Below are 17,311 nucleotides of genomic sequence, written 5' to 3'. Positions count from 1 at the left end.
CAGAGTCCTGGGATCGAGTCCCATGATTGAGTCCTGCATCAATCTCCCTGCATGGAGCCTGATTCTCCCTCTGCCTGTGTCTCTGCCTCTCTGTGTGTCTTTCATGAATAAATAAATAAAATCTTAAAAAAAAATTATGATTGTATTATAAGGGATCTGTGATCCATTTGGGGAGAATTACATCTTTCCATTTATTTAAATTTCCTGAATTTTTCTCTTAACTAAAAAGTTTTAAGTGTAGAATTCTTACATGTCCTTGGCTAAATTTATTCTTAAATATAAATTATAATGACAGGTTTCTAGTTCGGGCAGCCTGGGTGACTCAACGATTTAGCACCTGCCTTCAGCTCAGGGTGTGATCCTGGAGTCCCAGGATCGAGTCCTGCATTGGGTTCTCTGCATGGAGTCTGCTTCTCTCTCTCTGTATCTCTCATGAATAAATGAATAAAATATTTTTTTAAAAAAGTTTCTAGTTCTATTTTGTTTTTAAAATTGAGATATAATTAACATGTAACATTGTGTAAGTATAAGGTATACAGCATGTTAATTTGATATATTTATATATTGCAATATGATTGTCATTGTAGCCCTAGCTAATGCTTGCATTACATCCCATAATTATCACTTGCTATTTTGTGGTGGGAATAATTAAGATCTAGTTCTTAGCAAGTTTGTTTATAATACAATATTACTGTCTATAATTACTATACTGTTCACTAGAGCTCCAGATAAGTCTATCTACTAGGTCTAGCTCAATTTTCAATTGTTTGCTGCAAGTTTATAAGAACCTTATTATTTTTGTCTACTATCATGTATCATGAAACCCTGTTAAATTCACTTATTATTCTAACACTTGTTTCTAGATTGCTTAGGATTTTTTTGTGTGTGAACAATTTTGTCATATGCAAATAGAGATCGTTTTTTTTTTTTTACTTCTTCCTTTGCAAACTTTTGCCTTTTATCTCTTTCTGCCTTATGGCAAAGGCTAGGACCTCCAGTAGAATCTGAAATAGATGTGGTTTCAGTGGATAACCTTGCCTTAATCCCAGTTTTAGGAGGGAACATTTAATATTTCACCATTAAGTCTGAAGCTAATTGTTCATGTTTGGGTTGGTTGCATTTTTCAAGGAAGTGTTCATTTTGTTTATATTCCACTTTTTGCCATAAAGTTGTCTATAATATTCTCTTATTAATATTTATATGATTTGTATATCCTCCTCATATGGGAAATTTGTGTTCCATCTTTTTTTTCTGGATTAGATTACCTAGGGATTTATCAATTTTGTTGCCTTTCACTTTTGTTAATTTCTTCAATTGCCTTCATATTTTGTTGATTTTCACTTGTGCCCTTTTATTTCCTAACTTCTCCTTACTTTTGATATACATTGCTCTTTCTTTAGCTTTTTGAAGTGGGAACTTAGGTATTGATTTTAAAGCATTGTTTTCTAATATAAGTGTTTAAAGCTATATAAATTTCCTTCTATTATTCAGTAATCACACAATTTTTTATGTTTAATTATCAGTTTAAAATATTTTCTAGGGATTCCTGGGTGGCACAGCGATTTAGTGCCTGCCTTCGGCCGAGGGCATGATCCTGGAGTCCCAGGATTGAGTCCCGCGTCGGGCTCTCTGCATGGAGCCTGCTTCTCCTTCTGCCTGTGTCTCTGCCTCTCTCTCTCTCTGTGTCTCATGAATAAATAAAAAAATATTTAAAAATAAATAAATAAAATATTTTCTAATTTTACTTATGATTTGTATTTTGTTCCAGGAATGTTATAGAAAAGTGTTTAATTTCCAAATATTTGAGGTTTTCCTAAGTGTCCATTATTAATTTCTAACTTTTTTTAAAAGGATTTTATTTATTTATTTATTCATGAGAGACACCGAGGGAGAGAGAGAGGCAGAGACACAGGCAGAGGGAGAAGCAGGCTCCCTGTGGGAAGCCCAATGTGGAATGTGATCCCAGGAGCCCGGGATCATGCCCTGAGCTGAAGGCAGTTGCTCAACCACTGAGCCACCTAGGCATCCCCAATTTCTAACTTAATTCCACGGTCAAAGAACATAATCTGTATGGCTTTAATCCTTTTTATTGAGATTTATTTTATGGCCATGCATATAGTCTACCTTGGTGTACATATTACATGTAACAAAATTAATTGTATTCTTCTATTGCTGGCTCTAATGTTCTATAAATATCATTTAGGTCAAGGTGATTGATAATGTTCAGATTATGTTGTTACTGAGATTTTTTGTCTAGTTTTTCTGTTTGCTGATGAGGGAGAGATGTTACAAATCCATTAGTCATGGATTTGTATTGTTCTCTCTTCAGTTTGTCCATTTTTCCTTTGTGTATTTTGAAGTTCTTTTAATAAGTTGCGTAGGTATTTATGATTGTTATGTCTTTCTGAAGAATTGACACTTGGATCATTATGAAATGTTCCTCTTTATCTGTGGAAATACTTTTCATCTTGAGGTCTATTTAATCTGATATTGATATAGCCACTCCAGTTTTATGACTAGTGTTTGCTTAGTTTATCATTTCTCATCTATTGACTTTCAATCTTCTGGTTTTTTTATATGTATCTTGCAGAAAACATACACTTGGATCCTGATTTATTTTGACAGTTTCCACTTGTAACTTGGAGTGTTTGGGCCATTAAAATATAGTGTAATTATTCATAAGTTTGAGTTACAGGGTGACAATATTGTTCTCTCTTTGCCTCTGTTTTTTATTTCTCTTTTCTTTTCTGCCTCATTTTGGATTGAGTATTTTTTTAATTCCATTTTAATTTATGAATTGGCTATGTAGTTATAGGTTTTTGCAATTTTTTTAAGAGAGCAAGAGAGCACATGCATACAGTCGGGAGAGAGCAGAGGCAGAGAGAGAATCCCAAGCAGGCTTCATGCTTAACCCCATGTGGGGCTCTATCTCAGGACCCTGAGATTGTGACCTGAGTGGAAATCAAGAGTTGGACCCTTACCCGACTGAGCCATCCAGGTGCCCAGGTTTTGCATTTTTAACTTGGCAGTTTATGGATTACAGTTACAGGCCTTGATGCTTTGTAATTCGTTAAAATCTTTATTTTTTTCCTGTTCTTCAAATTGGACAATATCTATTGATCTACTTTCAGGTTCACTGATGCTTCCCTTCATTACTTCTATTTTGCTTTTAAATGCATTCAGTGTATTTTTCATTTCAGATATTGTATATTTTAGTTTTATAATTTCAGTTTCTTTTGTGTAGTTTTTATCTTAAAATTTCCTATCTCTGTTCACTATAAGCCTTCATTAATGAACTGTTTTCTTTTATCTCATTGTGTATAGTTATAGTAGCTAGTTTAAAATGTTTTTCAGCTAATTCTAGCCTGTGGGTCATCTCAGGATTGCTCTTTGCTGATTATCTTTTTTCTTGAGATTGGGTCACAAACTGCTACGTCTTCCTTTTTTTTTTTTTTTTTTTTTTTTAAGGTTTTATTTATTTATTAGAGAGCGAGCAAGAGGGCATGAGCAGGATCAGGGGGCAGAGGGAGAAGCAGACTTCCCCACTGAGGACGGAGTCTGATGCGGGGCTTGATCCCAGGACCCTGAGATTATGACCTGAGCTGAAGTCAGACCCTTAGCCAACTGAGTTGTTCGGGCACCCTTATTGCAGCTTTTTCCTATGTTAAGTAACTTTGGATTTTAACCTGAATTATGTGAATAATATATCTTGGAAACTATTTCTATTATGCATTTCTCCAAAGAGTTTTGATATTTTTGTTTTGACAGACAATGTGGTTGGAATAAAATTTCAAGTTTCATTTGTGGACAACTCAAATCTCAGTTCAATTGTTACATCTTTATTTTTTTCATTTATCTATTTTTAATGGGAGCCATGAGTGTTTTTAATACATGAAAAAATTGACATTTCAGCTCAGTCATAAAGGGATAAACTATTCAAATAAGATAGGCCATCAGGCTAGTCATTTGAAAGTAAACAAAAGTAAATCCTTATTTCACACCAGATACTGTCAACTAACATTGTAGCAATGATCCATGAATAATAATGTAAATTAAATTAACTCAAAAAATTTATGTTACGTATTTAAAAAAAGGCAGATACACCGACATTATGTCAGATTCCTAATTTCTTAGGCCAGTGATATAGCAATTCAAGAAAGCATACCCAGTTGTTTCTTGTTGATTTCTTTCTTTTTTTTTTTCTCTTGTTGATTTCTAATGTTTAAACTACATACATCAAAATTTACAGAAAACCGATCTCTATATAAAGACATCAAAATAAATAATTTACTTAAAGTCCATGTCTGAATTATGTAACTCCTACAAAAGCGGAATTTTGTATCTTCAGTTGTTACTAACAGAGCACCCTAAGTCAACTGGCTTAAAAATAAATTTAGTCTTTTACAAAAGGTGGAATAACTATAAGGGTGGTTAGTTTAATGGCTCAGTAACATCTTTCAGGTACCAGGTTCTTTTTTTTTTCTTTCTTTTGAGGATTGGACAATTTATTGAGAACCTCCCCTCCCCACCCTCACAGGCCCTAGGTTACTTTTTCCTCTTGTGGATCTTGTGTGCTAGCCCCAGGAAGATTGTTGGGGCAGGGGCATGGCATACTGCTCCATGAGGCTCATGAGGTGGCTGTAGCTGCCCTCTTCATACTGCATGAACACAGCTGGAAGGTTCAGCTCCTTGTATAGTAACTTTACCCTGGACCCTTTCTTAGCTTCCCTTTGCCCATAATTCTCCAGAAGGATCTGGCACTGTTCTGGAGAGGCTCACTACAGACACTGAACCACCAGCCAGCTGCATTTGTTGTCCTGGACATCAGTGCCAATCTTACCTGTCACACTGGGGTCCCTAAAGAGATCAAGATAATTTTCCTGAATCTGAAAGAACTCTCTCATCTCTGGCAGGATCATCTCAGCAATGGCATGTTCTTTCTCTTCATCAATTCCTGCCATATATATGGCAGCAGCTACAGGAAGGTAGAATGAGTAGAAAGCTGTCTTGTACTTGACAATAGATTTGTACTTCTTTTCAGTGAATCTGCCAAAATCCACATTGCCCTGGTGGGCTCTGATGAGGTCTAGAGTCTGTCCAATCACAGTCTGATAGAATCTCTGTAGGAAAAGCTCAAGAAAATCAGGATTTCATCCAGCACTTCTCCTAGATTGTCAGGATGTTGACCGAGGGTGGCATGGGCCACCCAGAGACAGGAGATGCCATTGTCTGGCTCAAGGAGGTCTTGGAGTACAATGCTATTGGAGTCAAGTAACAGCAGAGTTTGACAGAACTATAGCATTTCAGGAGCTGGTGGAGCCAAGGAAGCAGAATGCTAATAGCTTCTGGTTGACCCTGACTGTGGGCTGGTGTATGGAACTGCTCCAAGCTTTCTTCATGGTGTTGGATGACACCATGGATTCTTCCCTCACCTGATGGGGGCAGCCCTGCTGGTATCAGAAGGCAGGCATAGGTTTGGATGCCATCAATTATGCTTTGCTTCTGGAAGCATGTATCTGCCACCTGCTGAGGCTCTAATGCAGAGAGCAGCCCTATTGCGTACCTGTGCTTAAGTTATAATTCAATTTTGAAAGACGTAAGTGGGCATCCCATCCAGAGAGGATGTTCAAGAGAAGAGAAGACTGCATTTCATCCTGCATGATTTCCTGAATTTTTGAGGATTCTTTTCCAGAAAAAAACACCTGTCAAGTACCTCCTTTGTTTATCTGTCTAGAATTGAGTCCTATGACCCCTCTAAGCCAATTGCTAGCAATGAGAAAAGGATGATCATTAATGATAGTAACTAATCAGGATTTATTCTCTTCTTGTGGTGAGAAATTGACACCCAAATTGCCAGCAAACTGTAGGGAGGTAGTAAGTAGGAGAATCACTTAACATCTGCCACAAACCCATACTGTAGTCTTAATTTACTCAGTAATAAGAAGGAATAGAATATGTGTTTTTTTTTTTTTAACAAGCTTTGATTCACTTTTATTTTTCTTGTATAAAACTATGTGGTAGCCACAGCTGGAGCCTGGGTCCTCTGCACGGAGACTCTGGTGTGGGTCTTTACAAGATGGTCAGTGAATTCCTGATAGGGAGACTTGGTGAACACAGTCTCTTTCCAGAGATCAGGGGTGAGATAGCTGTGGGTCTTGGAGATCGCATCAAAAGTAGCCTTGGCAAAGTTCCCCAGGTGGCAGTGTGGCCCCTGGCCGAAGTGTAGCAGTCGTCAATACCAGCCATCATCAGTAGCTTCTTGGGCACAGGGGCTGAGACAAAGCCAGTGCCTCTGGGGGCAGGGATGAGACGCACCAGCACAGAACCACAGCGACCAGTCACCTTGCCTGGGACAGTGTGGGGCTTGCGGATCTTGTTCCCCCAGTAGCCTCGTGGCACGGGGACGATGGAAAGCTTGGCCAGGATGACCGCCCCACGGAAGGCAGTGGCTGCCTCCTTGGAGCACTTGACGCCCAGACCCACGTGTCCGTTGTCATCTCCGATGGCAACAAATGCCTTGAACCTGGTCCACGGGCCGGCACCGTCTGCTTTTGCACGGGCATGATTTTCAAGACCTCCTCCGTGGGGGATGATGCCCCCAAGAAGTCAGTGATCCCAGATTCCTTGATGGGCAGAGAAAACAGACAGCTCTCCTCCAGGGCCTGATCTTCATGTCCTTGACCAGGCGGCCCAGCCCGGTGACGGGGATCCACTCCTTGTCCTCCGGAGCTCCGCGGCCCCCGCCCGGCCCCGACCACGGCCACGCCCGCGGCCTCGGATGCTGCTGCCGAAGCCTCCGCGGCCTCCCATTCCGGGGCCCCCCCGGGCCCTCCCAGTACCCGGGCGTCATCCACCGTTTGGTGTTCTCTCGGAGAAGCAGCCAAACACACTATCACATCAAATAAAAACGGTCAGATAATTTTTAAGTTACATGATATTTGTGCTCTAAACACTTACCCTTAAGTGTCTTGGTAGGTAGGCATCCAAATAGAATGATAGATGAAAAATTAAATAAAAGTAGGAATACTTTAAGTACATTTTTTTTAACTGTCTAGAGTGCAATGAGTATTACAGCTGTTTCTCACTACTGGAGACGTCTGGCATTAACAATGTAAAATTATGCAGAAGTTTCCACCTATTTTATGCATAGACTTCTGATTCTTTTGCTGACTTGAATACTGTTGAAAATGTTATTGAAAAAAATACTGGCTTCTTTCTTTTAATTTTTATTTTAATTCTAGTGTAGTTAACATACATTGTGATATTAGTTTCAGGTGTACAATATAGTGATTCACCAATTCCATATATTACTCAGTGCTCATCATGGTAAGTGTACTCTTAGTATCCCTCATCTAATTTACCCACCTCCCCTCTGGTAGCCATCTGTTTATTCTCTATAGTTAAGAATCTGGTGTTTTTTTTTTTTTTTTTTTTTTTTGGTTTGTCTCTTTTTTCCCCCCTTTGTTCATTTGTTTTGTTTCTTAATTCCCTCATATGAGTGAAATCATATGGTATTTGTCTTTCTCTGGCTTGTTTCACTTAGCATTATACACTCTAGATCTATCCATGTTGTTGCAAGTGACAAGATTTCAGTCTTTTTATGGCTGAACAGTATTCCATTGTGTGTACATATATACCACATTCTTTATCCTTTCATCCATTGATGAACACCTAGGCTGCTTCCATAATTTGGTTCTTGTAAATAATTCTGCAATAATCATAGAGGGGGTATATATTCTTTTGTGTTAGTGTTTTCATATTCTTTGTGCAAATAGTAGTGCAATTACTGGATTATATGGTAGTTCTATTTCTAATTTTTTGAGAAATCTCCACAATGTTTTCCATGGTGGTTGTACCAGTTTGCATTGTAAAGTTAGGTTGTTTGAGCTCTTTCTTGTTTCTTAATATAGGTGTTTAGTATGCATTTCCTTCTTAGCACTGCTTTTGCTGCATCCTTGAAGTTTTGGCATTTTGTAGTTCCATTTTCATTTGTCTCAAGATATTTTTAAGTTTCTCTTTCGATTTCTTCTGTGACCCATTAGTTGTTTGGTAACGTTTTGTTTAGTCTGCACATGTTTTTGAATTTCCTTCTTGTAAGTGATTTCTAGTTTCAGACTCTCACGGCTAGAAATGACACTTGATATGATTTAAGTATTCTCAAATTTATTAAGACCTGTTTTGTGGTCTAACATATGATCTGTCCTGGAGAATAGTTATGTGCTCATGAGGAGAATCTATTCTGTTGCTTTTGAATGAGATATTCTATATATGTCAAGTCCATCTGATCTAATGTGTCATTTAAAGCATGTGTTTCTTTATTGATTTTCTGTCCCGATGATTTATCCATTGATAAAAGTAGGGTATTGAAGTCCCTTACTATTATTGTACTGCTATTTATCCTTTTAGATCTGTTAATATTTGCTTTATATATTTAGGTATTCCTATATTGGGTACATAAATATTTATAAATGTTATGTGTTTGTTGGATTGACTGGTTTATCATTATATAACGACCTTCTTTGTCTCTTATTGTAGTCTTTGTTTTACAGTCTATTTTGTCTGATATGAGTATGACTATTCCCAGCTTTCTTTTTGGTTTCCATTTGTATAGAGCATCTTTTTTCTATTCACTTTCAGTCTGTGCATCTTTAAAGCTGAAGTGAGTAGGCAGCATATACTTGGGTCTTGTTTTTTTAATCCATTCATCTACTCTGTGTCTTTTGATTGGATAATTTAGTCCATTTACATTTAAAGTAACTATTGACAGGTATAGACTTCTTATTGTCATATTGCTAATTGTTTACTGTCTTGTAATTCCATTCCTTTATTCTTCTCTTGCTTTCTTCCTTTGTGATTTGATACTTTTCTTTAGTGGTATGTTTAAATTCCTTTCTCTTTCTTTTGTGTATCTACTATAAATTTTTGTTTTGTGGTTACCATGAGGCTTCTATAAAACTTCTTAGAGTTATAATAGTCTATTTTAAGCTGATAACAGCTTAAGTTCAGATGCATTCTAAAGGTCTACATTTTACTCCACCTACACATGCAATGCTTTTGATGTCAAATTGTATATCTTTTTATATTGTGTATCATTTAACAAGTTATTGTATAGTTATTTTTACTACTTTTGTCTTTTAACCTTCGCACTAGATTTATGCAACTCACTCACCTCTGTTACAACATTGTATTGCTCTGAATTTGACTATATTCCTACTGTTTCCAGTAAGATTTACATTTTCATATGTTTTCCTATTACTAACTAAGGACCTTTCACTTCAGCTTAAAGAAGTTCCTTTTGCATTTCTTGTAGGCTTGGTCTATTAAACTCTTTTCAATTTTCTTATCTGGAAAACTCTTTATCTCTTCTTCAGTTCTGAAGGACAACTTCACTCGGTAAAGTATTATTGGTTGGCAGGGTGTTTTTTCCTTCTTTCAGCATGTTGAATATATCAAGTCAGTCTTTTCTGGCTTGCAAAGTTTCTCCTGAAAAATCTGACAGTCTTATGGGGGTTCCCTTGAACACAATAAGTCATTTTCCTTTTGCTGCTTTTAAGATTCTTTTTCTGTGTTTAACTTTTGACAATTTAATTTTAACATGTCTCAGGGTGGGTTTCTTGGGATTCCTCTTATTTGAAGTCTCATATTCCTTCATCTAGATGTCTATTTTCTTCTCCATTTAGGAAAGTTTTCAAAAAGATTTCATTCAAAAATCTTTCTGCCCCTTTCTCCCTCTCCTTCTTCTGGGAACCACACAATGGAAATATTGGTCCACTTGGTGTTGTCCCATAAGCGCCTTAAATTATGTTCCTTTTCTTTTTTTCCTTTCTGCAACTTTAGATAAATTCTACTACCATGTCTTCAAGTTCACTTACCCTTGCTTCTACTTCATCTTGTCTTCTGTTGAATCCCTCTTTTGAATTTTCACTTCAGTTATTGTATTTTTCAGCTCTGATTTTTGTTGGCATTTTCTTATATTTTTCTCTTTTTTGAAATTCTTACTTTGTGTGTGCATTGTTCTCTTGACCTCAGTGAACATCTTTATGATTGTTATTTTGATTCTTTATTAGGTAAATCACTTATCTCCACTTCATTAAGGTGTTTTTTCTGGAGTTTTATCTTAGTCTTTCATTTGGCACATATTCCTCTGTTTCTTCATTTCCTTAACTCTCTGTGTTGGTTTCTGTGCATTAGATAAAACAGCCACTTCTCCTAGTCTTCAAAGAGTGGCCTTGTATAGAAGATAAAACTCATCATTAAACCCTACCCTAGCTCTTGGTTGTCTTTCAAACCTACGTTGTTGTCCAGTCAGCTTTCTTCACTCTTTGTGGCCCCTGGTAGTTGAGAGTATGCTAAGACCTGTCAATGTCCCAATGCGGAGGATCTCAATCATCACCTAGATGTGACCTGATTGGAAGCTGGACCCTCAGGCCGCAGCTTTTAAAGTATGCAAACATACCTCTTCTGTGGGATGACTAGGAGATAGTGTTTCTGTATGCACAAGAACTATTTCTTGTTTTCTCCCATCCTGTTGAACCTATGAACACAAGCGATTGTGACCACCAGAGCCAGTCTGTCAAAGTATGTGTACTCTGGGTGGCAGCCATAAAATCTGGGATTCTAGATGCATGCACAAGCTCTTTTCAGCCTGGGGTGAGGCAGAAAGAGAGAACAAAGGTGGCATCTGCTGACCTCCCCATCCTTTGGAGAGGCCCTACATATGTGTTACATTAGAAGCCTGATCCTCAGGCCACAGCTTCTAAGATTTGCAAATAGGTCTTTTTCATAGAAAGATTCAGTTTTTCAGCCTCCCGCCTCTGCACTGTGTCCTGGGAGAATAGGTACAGTGAGTCTGTGTGAACCCATTAAGAACTCTTTTGAAAGGAAGGTACAGATTATTTCCACCATTCTAGAAAGTTCTCTTTCATTTGACCTTAATCAGGTAGCTTCCCTCCATTCCCAGGCAACCACTTTCTCATTTCTATCATTACAGATTAGTTTTGCCTGTTCTAGAACTTGATATAAGTGCATACAGTATGCACTTTTGTAACTTCTTTTGTTTAATGATTTTTATTGATGTGTTACATATATCAATAGTTGTTTTTTATTGATGGATTATATTTTACTATCTTAATGTACAGTTAATGATAATTTATTAACTTGCTGATGGAGATTTGAGTTGTTTTCAGTTTTTTCACTATTGTGACTCAAGCTGCTATGAACATTCTTACACAAGCCTTTTTATGGAGATCTTTTCACTTCTGTAACTACCTAAAAGTAGAATTGCTACACCATAGGATATATATATGTTTAATTTTGTAAAAACCTACCAGTTTTCTCCAATGTGTTACATGCTCACCAGCAATGCATAAGAACTTTATTTGCTCCACATATCCATGAACACTTGATTTCAGTCATTCTAGTGAGTGGTAGTGGAATCCATTGTGGTTTAAATTTGTATTTCCCTGATAATTTAAAGATGTCCAACACTTTTTGTATGCTTCTTGACCAGCTAAATATCTTCCTTTGTGAAATGTCTAATTCTTTTGCCAAGCTTTAAAAATTAGGGTTTTTAAATTGCTGATTTATATTCATGTGGCATGCAGTTTGTATTTATGCATTATGGACAGAAGCCTTTTTGTTAGCTACCTCCCACTGACTTCTGATTAATTTGATCTGAAGAGCTGTGGTTTTACTTTTGTTAGCAGGCATATCATATACCTTCACAATTAGCCATGCCACTGTGCAAACTTAAATATCCAGAGTGATGATGAATGTGCACATTTCCTGCTGTGCCTTTCAAAGATTCTATTCTTTTATTTACCTGTAGAGGCACATTATTTAACTACATCTTGACATGATTTCCTTAATTCATATTTCTAAGCACATCATTCCTTAGGTTTTAACTGACCTTTGCAAGAAGCCCCTAAAATTTGTTCTTAAACCGTGTTATAGATCTTCAAAATTTATTGTTCAAAAATAAGCCTTCAGTAAGATTTATAGAAAAGGTCAGGGAATGCATTTTTAAAATTTTTAAAAATTTTTTATTTATTTGAGAGAGACCGAGATAATGAGAGACAGCATGAGTGGGAAGGAGAGGGAGAAACAGGCTCCTTGCAAAACAGGGAGCCTGACACAGGGCTCAATCCCAGAACCCTGGGATCATGACCTGAGCCAAAGGCAGACGCTTAACTGACTGAGCTACCCAGGTATCCCTGGGGAATACATTTTTTAAAAAAGGAAAAAATACTGGAGGAATAAAAGGGTTTACATTCTCAATGTAACAATATATGTCTGCTTAGGGTTTTAAACTTAGATTAAAACAATTATTACTTGATTGGGAGAAAGTTTATTTGGTGTTTTTTTTTAATTTTTAAAAAATATTTTATTTATTTATTCAAGAGAGATATATACAGAGAGGCAGAGACACAGGCAGAGGGAGAAGCAAGCCCCATATAGGGAGCCCAATGTGGGACTCAATCCTGGGACTCCAGGATCACGCCCTGAGCCAAAGGCAGAAACTTAACTGATGAGCCACCCAGACATCCCTTTGGTGTTTTAAATAATAACATCAGGAATGCCTTAGTGGCTCAATGGTTGAGCGTCTGCCTTTGGCTCAGGGCATGATCCCGGAATCCCAGGATCGAGTCCCATATCGGGCTTCCTGCATGGAGCCTGCTTCTCCCTCTGCTGATGTCTTTGCCTCTCTCTCTGAATCTCGTGAATAAATAAATAAATAAATATTTAATAAATAAATAAATAATAACATCAAAATATATCCAGTGATACATTATTAAACGGAGTTTATTATTAAACTCATTATTAAACCTTTGGAGTAAACTCTTGAAATGTCTGTTTATATCCTAAGCTGCAGTTCATTTTTTGCATGTCTACTGACACAGAATCCTAGTCCTGGTAGGGACATCAGACTATCTTCCTTCTTTTTAATAAATCTCTTTCCAAACCATTGCATACCATTGGATCTACATTCTATTTTTTTCTTCTAATAGTCAGGAGAAAAGATTGGTGTTTTAAATTCTCATTCAAATGCCCAAGATCCCTCTTTGCTGGGTTCCTTCTTATCAGCTCGGTTGCTATTACCACATAACACAGCCAATTCCTGTGTTGTTCTAATTAGAGAAGGTAAATAGCTCTCATTCATTCCTATACATATTTAAACATATTGCAAAATATTCATCCAGGTATTTGGTAGAATATACCTTTAGATATTTTTTAGGTTGAATTAGGTGAAATTCTTGTTTTCCCCAAATTGAAAAAAATGCATATTCTTAACTTTATTCATGGGTCTTTGATTCTAGTTCTTTAGTCAGTCCCACTTTATACTTGGTAAGTCACGAAAAAGAAAAAGAAAGAATATAATTGGAATCACTTTGGGAATGAGTGAGCATAAAGATGACAGCTGTAGAGGGTGAGACAGAGAAAAGCACACAGAGTGACAGAAAGGCATGCATGTGGAGACACACCAGGAGATGGAGAGGTACACAGAGGTGGAGCAAGGCAAAGAGCAACAGAACAAAAGTTATACATGCTCCTAGGTAGGCCTCAGTCTAAATATATTGCTGTAGGTACTTTAAGGAATATGGGCATATGAAACACATTTAAGAAATTGCTTTCCTTCTGACCTCTCTCCTTCAAGAAGTGTTAAGTCATCTGTTAGGCACTATTTGTTTCTTTGTTAGAGAAGTAGTTCTTAAAGAATCAACAACTACAAAATTCTTTATGAAGTCAGAAGGTAATGCTAGCGCAATAATCTAGAAGACAAAATCTGTTCCAGTTACCAGTTTACTGCTTCTTAGCTCCATGTTCATCCTTCAGTATGTGTTCTGCAATAGTGGACACATGGCTTTAATCTCCTTTATGAGCATGATGCTAGGCTTTCTCAGTAGAGGGCGCTGGAGGGGCAGGAGGGAAGGAAAAGACAGGCTTGCTGTTTTGGCTGCTGACTGGTTTATGAGTGGTGTGGGACATTGGATGGAGTTCTGCCCCAACCACAGATTGTCTTGATCTCACAGCCTTAGCAGGTGAGAAACATCTCCCAGCCCTGTGGACTAGAAACCTGCACCCCGAAGGACTCATGCTTGCCTTAGGGCCCGAAGGCATTCTGCCAACATCTGCTCCCCCAGGCAGATCCCCTGCAACTTAGAGGGTTTCCACCGAGTGGCTAACCCCCCTGCAGGACCCCCACTACCTGTGCACATCCTTGCCATTGGTTGCTGACTGGCTGCACCAGCTTGCACTCTGGAGGGCTGCCTCCTGCTTGCCCAAAGATTGCAGAGCAGCTCTGGCCTGGGTAAACCAACAAATTCTTTTGTCATGGGTGGGCTGAGTTCTCCAAGGTCTGAATCCCAGCCTTGGGGAGGCCAAGGGCCCCTTTCTGACTTTGTCTTTCCTTGGGCACTCTCCCTTAGCTCAGGGTATCAACTTTCTTTATATCCTATGGGCACTCATTGGACTTTAATAGTTCTTTATATTAAACTTACCCTGTCCAATCCCCTGTGTCAAGGAGTGGCAATATTGATATTTTAGCAAGAAAGAGGTGCTTTTCCACTGACAGACTAGCAGAGAGGAATTATAGAATGAAGTAGCAATAAGTGAGCCAGTTTTTTCATTTACAGCCTTTTTCTTACATAATTTTGACTTCAGGGTTTGGAAATCTGACATTTTTGTGTCATGAGCTAGACTGTCAAATCCACACCAAGAGAAATTCTTACTCTCCCATGTAGCCCAAGACTTGGGATGGGGCAACAGAAATCTGAATTAGGCCCCCACTGAAAAGGTCAGCTGCGATTTTAGGTTAGTGCAAATATCATGGCTGGACTTCAAATTAATGACGTGCGATAGGTTGACTCCTTTTGAGGAAAAGTAGTGCAACTGAGCCTGAATATGTACTTAGCTTGTTCAATTTTAAGCAGATCTAGGTGTCAGTGAGCAGGGGAAAAAAATAACCTATATTATAACTGTGGGGATTATACAAAAATAGTGGGGACCATATTAACTCATAATGATTTAGTTAATGAGTCAGCATGACAGGGCTTTGAATACTGGGATTATTACATAAATTCATGGTAGTCTTTCTGTGATGATAGTAAAAGCTGTACAAATGATTGGTATCAGTGGCTCTCAAATGGTGAAGTGTACCAGGATAACCCAGGGAACTTATATAGATGCAGATTCCAGCCTCCTTGGTGGTGTCTCAGTAATGGACATTTCTTTTTTTTTTTTTTTTTAAGATTTTATTTATTTATTCATGAGAGACACAGAGAGAGGCAGAGACACAGGCAGAGGGAGAAGCAGGCTCCATGTAGAGAGCCTGATGTGGGACTCGATCCCGGGATTCCAGGATCACGCCCTGAGCTAAAGGCAGATGCCTAACCGCTGAGCCACCCAGGCATCCCTGGACATTTCTCTTAAAAGATTTACTTATTTGAGGGAGAAAGAGAGTGCATGTGCACACACAAGTGGGAGAAGGGGCAAAGAGAGAGAGGGAATCCCAAGCAGACTCCTAGCTGAGTGGGGAGCTTTATTTCATGACCCATGAGATCATGACCTGAAATCATGAGTCAGATGGTTAACTGACTGAGCCATTCAGGCACCCCAGTAACGAGCATTTTTAACAAGCACTCTTGTGGCTCTGATGCATATATTTTTTAAGAGACCATGATTAAGTGTCTGAATGAGCTTCCACAAGAAAAATGAAATTTTATTTAGAAATAAGAGTATGAAAACTGTTCATGTGTTCCTTTCTGATTTTAAAATGGTCTTTATCATTTTATCCCATGCTTCATCCCAGAGTTAAGGCAACAATGAAAACTTTGTCCCTAATATACTATTTCTGTGTAGGACAGCCCCTTCGTATTTGTCTGATCATTTTACACTTTGCTGGAAATGGAGAAATTCTTCCAGGCTGAAGTTCTTCCTTTTTCTTGCCAGTAATAAGGTGAATAAGATTCCTGCTCTTCTAAAGGAAAAAAAAAAAAATTCCAACCAAATAGAATAAAGCCAATAATGTGGAAAATATAAAGACAAAAAATATTTGGAACCATATAAGAATAAAAAACCTACATTTTCCTAGTACCCCGGGGCGGGGGGGGAACAGTATCTTGTAAAAGACACTTAAAATATAAACTTAAGATAGCACTCATACTAGGAACAACTGTGTTTTAACTTTTACACGTAGAAGTGATTGAAGATCAGGTATTAACATGAATAAAAGAAAAACTGGGGTGTACCAGGCTGGTTTCTCTTTTGTATGCCTCACAGGCCCTCACTCCTCACTCCAAAAGATAACTTGTGATAATCTTACGGGTTACATGCTTGCTAATCTTCAAGTACGAAAACCAGTTGGGCAAAACAAAACCTAAAATGTTCCTCTGGACAGAGGAAAAAATGTTTGGTTTCAACAGTGTCTCTTGGAAAAACTCAGACACTTGCACTATGGAACCTTCTGGCATTCTTTGGGGTTAGGCAGCCACCACAAGAAACCAAACAGTAGGAGAAAGCCTGGAATCAACCAGCATGTAGCAACATGCCCAGAACTTTTCAAGTGGCCCAGTAAGTAGGAGGCTTTCCAATTTTGTTGCAGGACCTCGTCCTTTCTTAGAAGGTCCCAAAATTTGGACTATTGCAAGGCCATCCCACGCCTACCACTTCTGATGACACATGGCATTTTGGAAATGATTGCATCACAGGAACAATTATTGACTGCGAACAAACAGCTTTGAAGTCTTGATGATGTTCTAGGCATGTCCTGTTCTTTCAGGCGCTTGTGTCATGGCAAGCAGCAGTATCTGCTACTCTGAGGGTCACTTACTTTGATGTGTATAAATTAGAAAAGTGATTGAAGACTTGGAAAGTGCGTCCAAATTCTTCTGAAGAATCATTTTGGAGAATGTTGGGAATGTGGGCAGCTTCAGAATCCCCCTGAGGAATTTCACTGAGAGCAGCTGAAGACATTTACTGGCTGGCTCCCACTTGTTCTGCTGCAAGGAACCACCCAGTATTAGCAAGACACAGTTAATTACCACCTGGAGGTGAGCTGGGGCTCCTGTGTTGGTCTAAGACTGAGGAAATGTCAGATGCATTGTTTCTCTCTACCTCAAAATGACTACATGGTGTGGCTGCTTAGTGTTGCCACTGGTTCCACTGAGTCCCTGGAAAGTGGGACCTCTGGATGTAAGAGAGAAGCTTTTGGCAACATTCCCGGGAAACAGAGGTGCTGTCTTTCCATACCGATGGGAGTCAGCATAAAACCTCCAAAAAGGAAAGCAACAGCTTTGGTTGATTGCTCACAAGA

The 17,311-nt window shown here is 38.4% G+C and overlaps 2 pseudogenes; both read right to left on the bottom strand.

The window, feature by feature from the left end:
* Window positions 1-4,545: 4,545 nt before the first annotated feature.
* LOC112644360 (farnesyl pyrophosphate synthase-like) lies at window positions 4,546-5,417 on the bottom strand (annotated as a pseudogene).
* Window positions 5,418-5,965: 548 nt separating this feature from the next.
* LOC112644368 (40S ribosomal protein S2-like) lies at window positions 5,966-16,971 on the bottom strand (annotated as a pseudogene).
* Between the last annotated feature and the right edge of the window lie 340 nt (window positions 16,972-17,311).

The sequence above is a fragment of the Canis lupus genome, chromosome 32 (genome assembly GCF_003254725.2).
Source record: "Canis lupus dingo isolate Sandy chromosome 32, ASM325472v2, whole genome shotgun sequence".
NCBI lineage: Eukaryota > Metazoa > Chordata > Mammalia > Carnivora > Canidae > Canis > Canis lupus.
The sequence above is the reverse complement of the archived record's forward strand: the minus strand, read 5'-3'. Positions and strand labels throughout refer to the sequence as shown.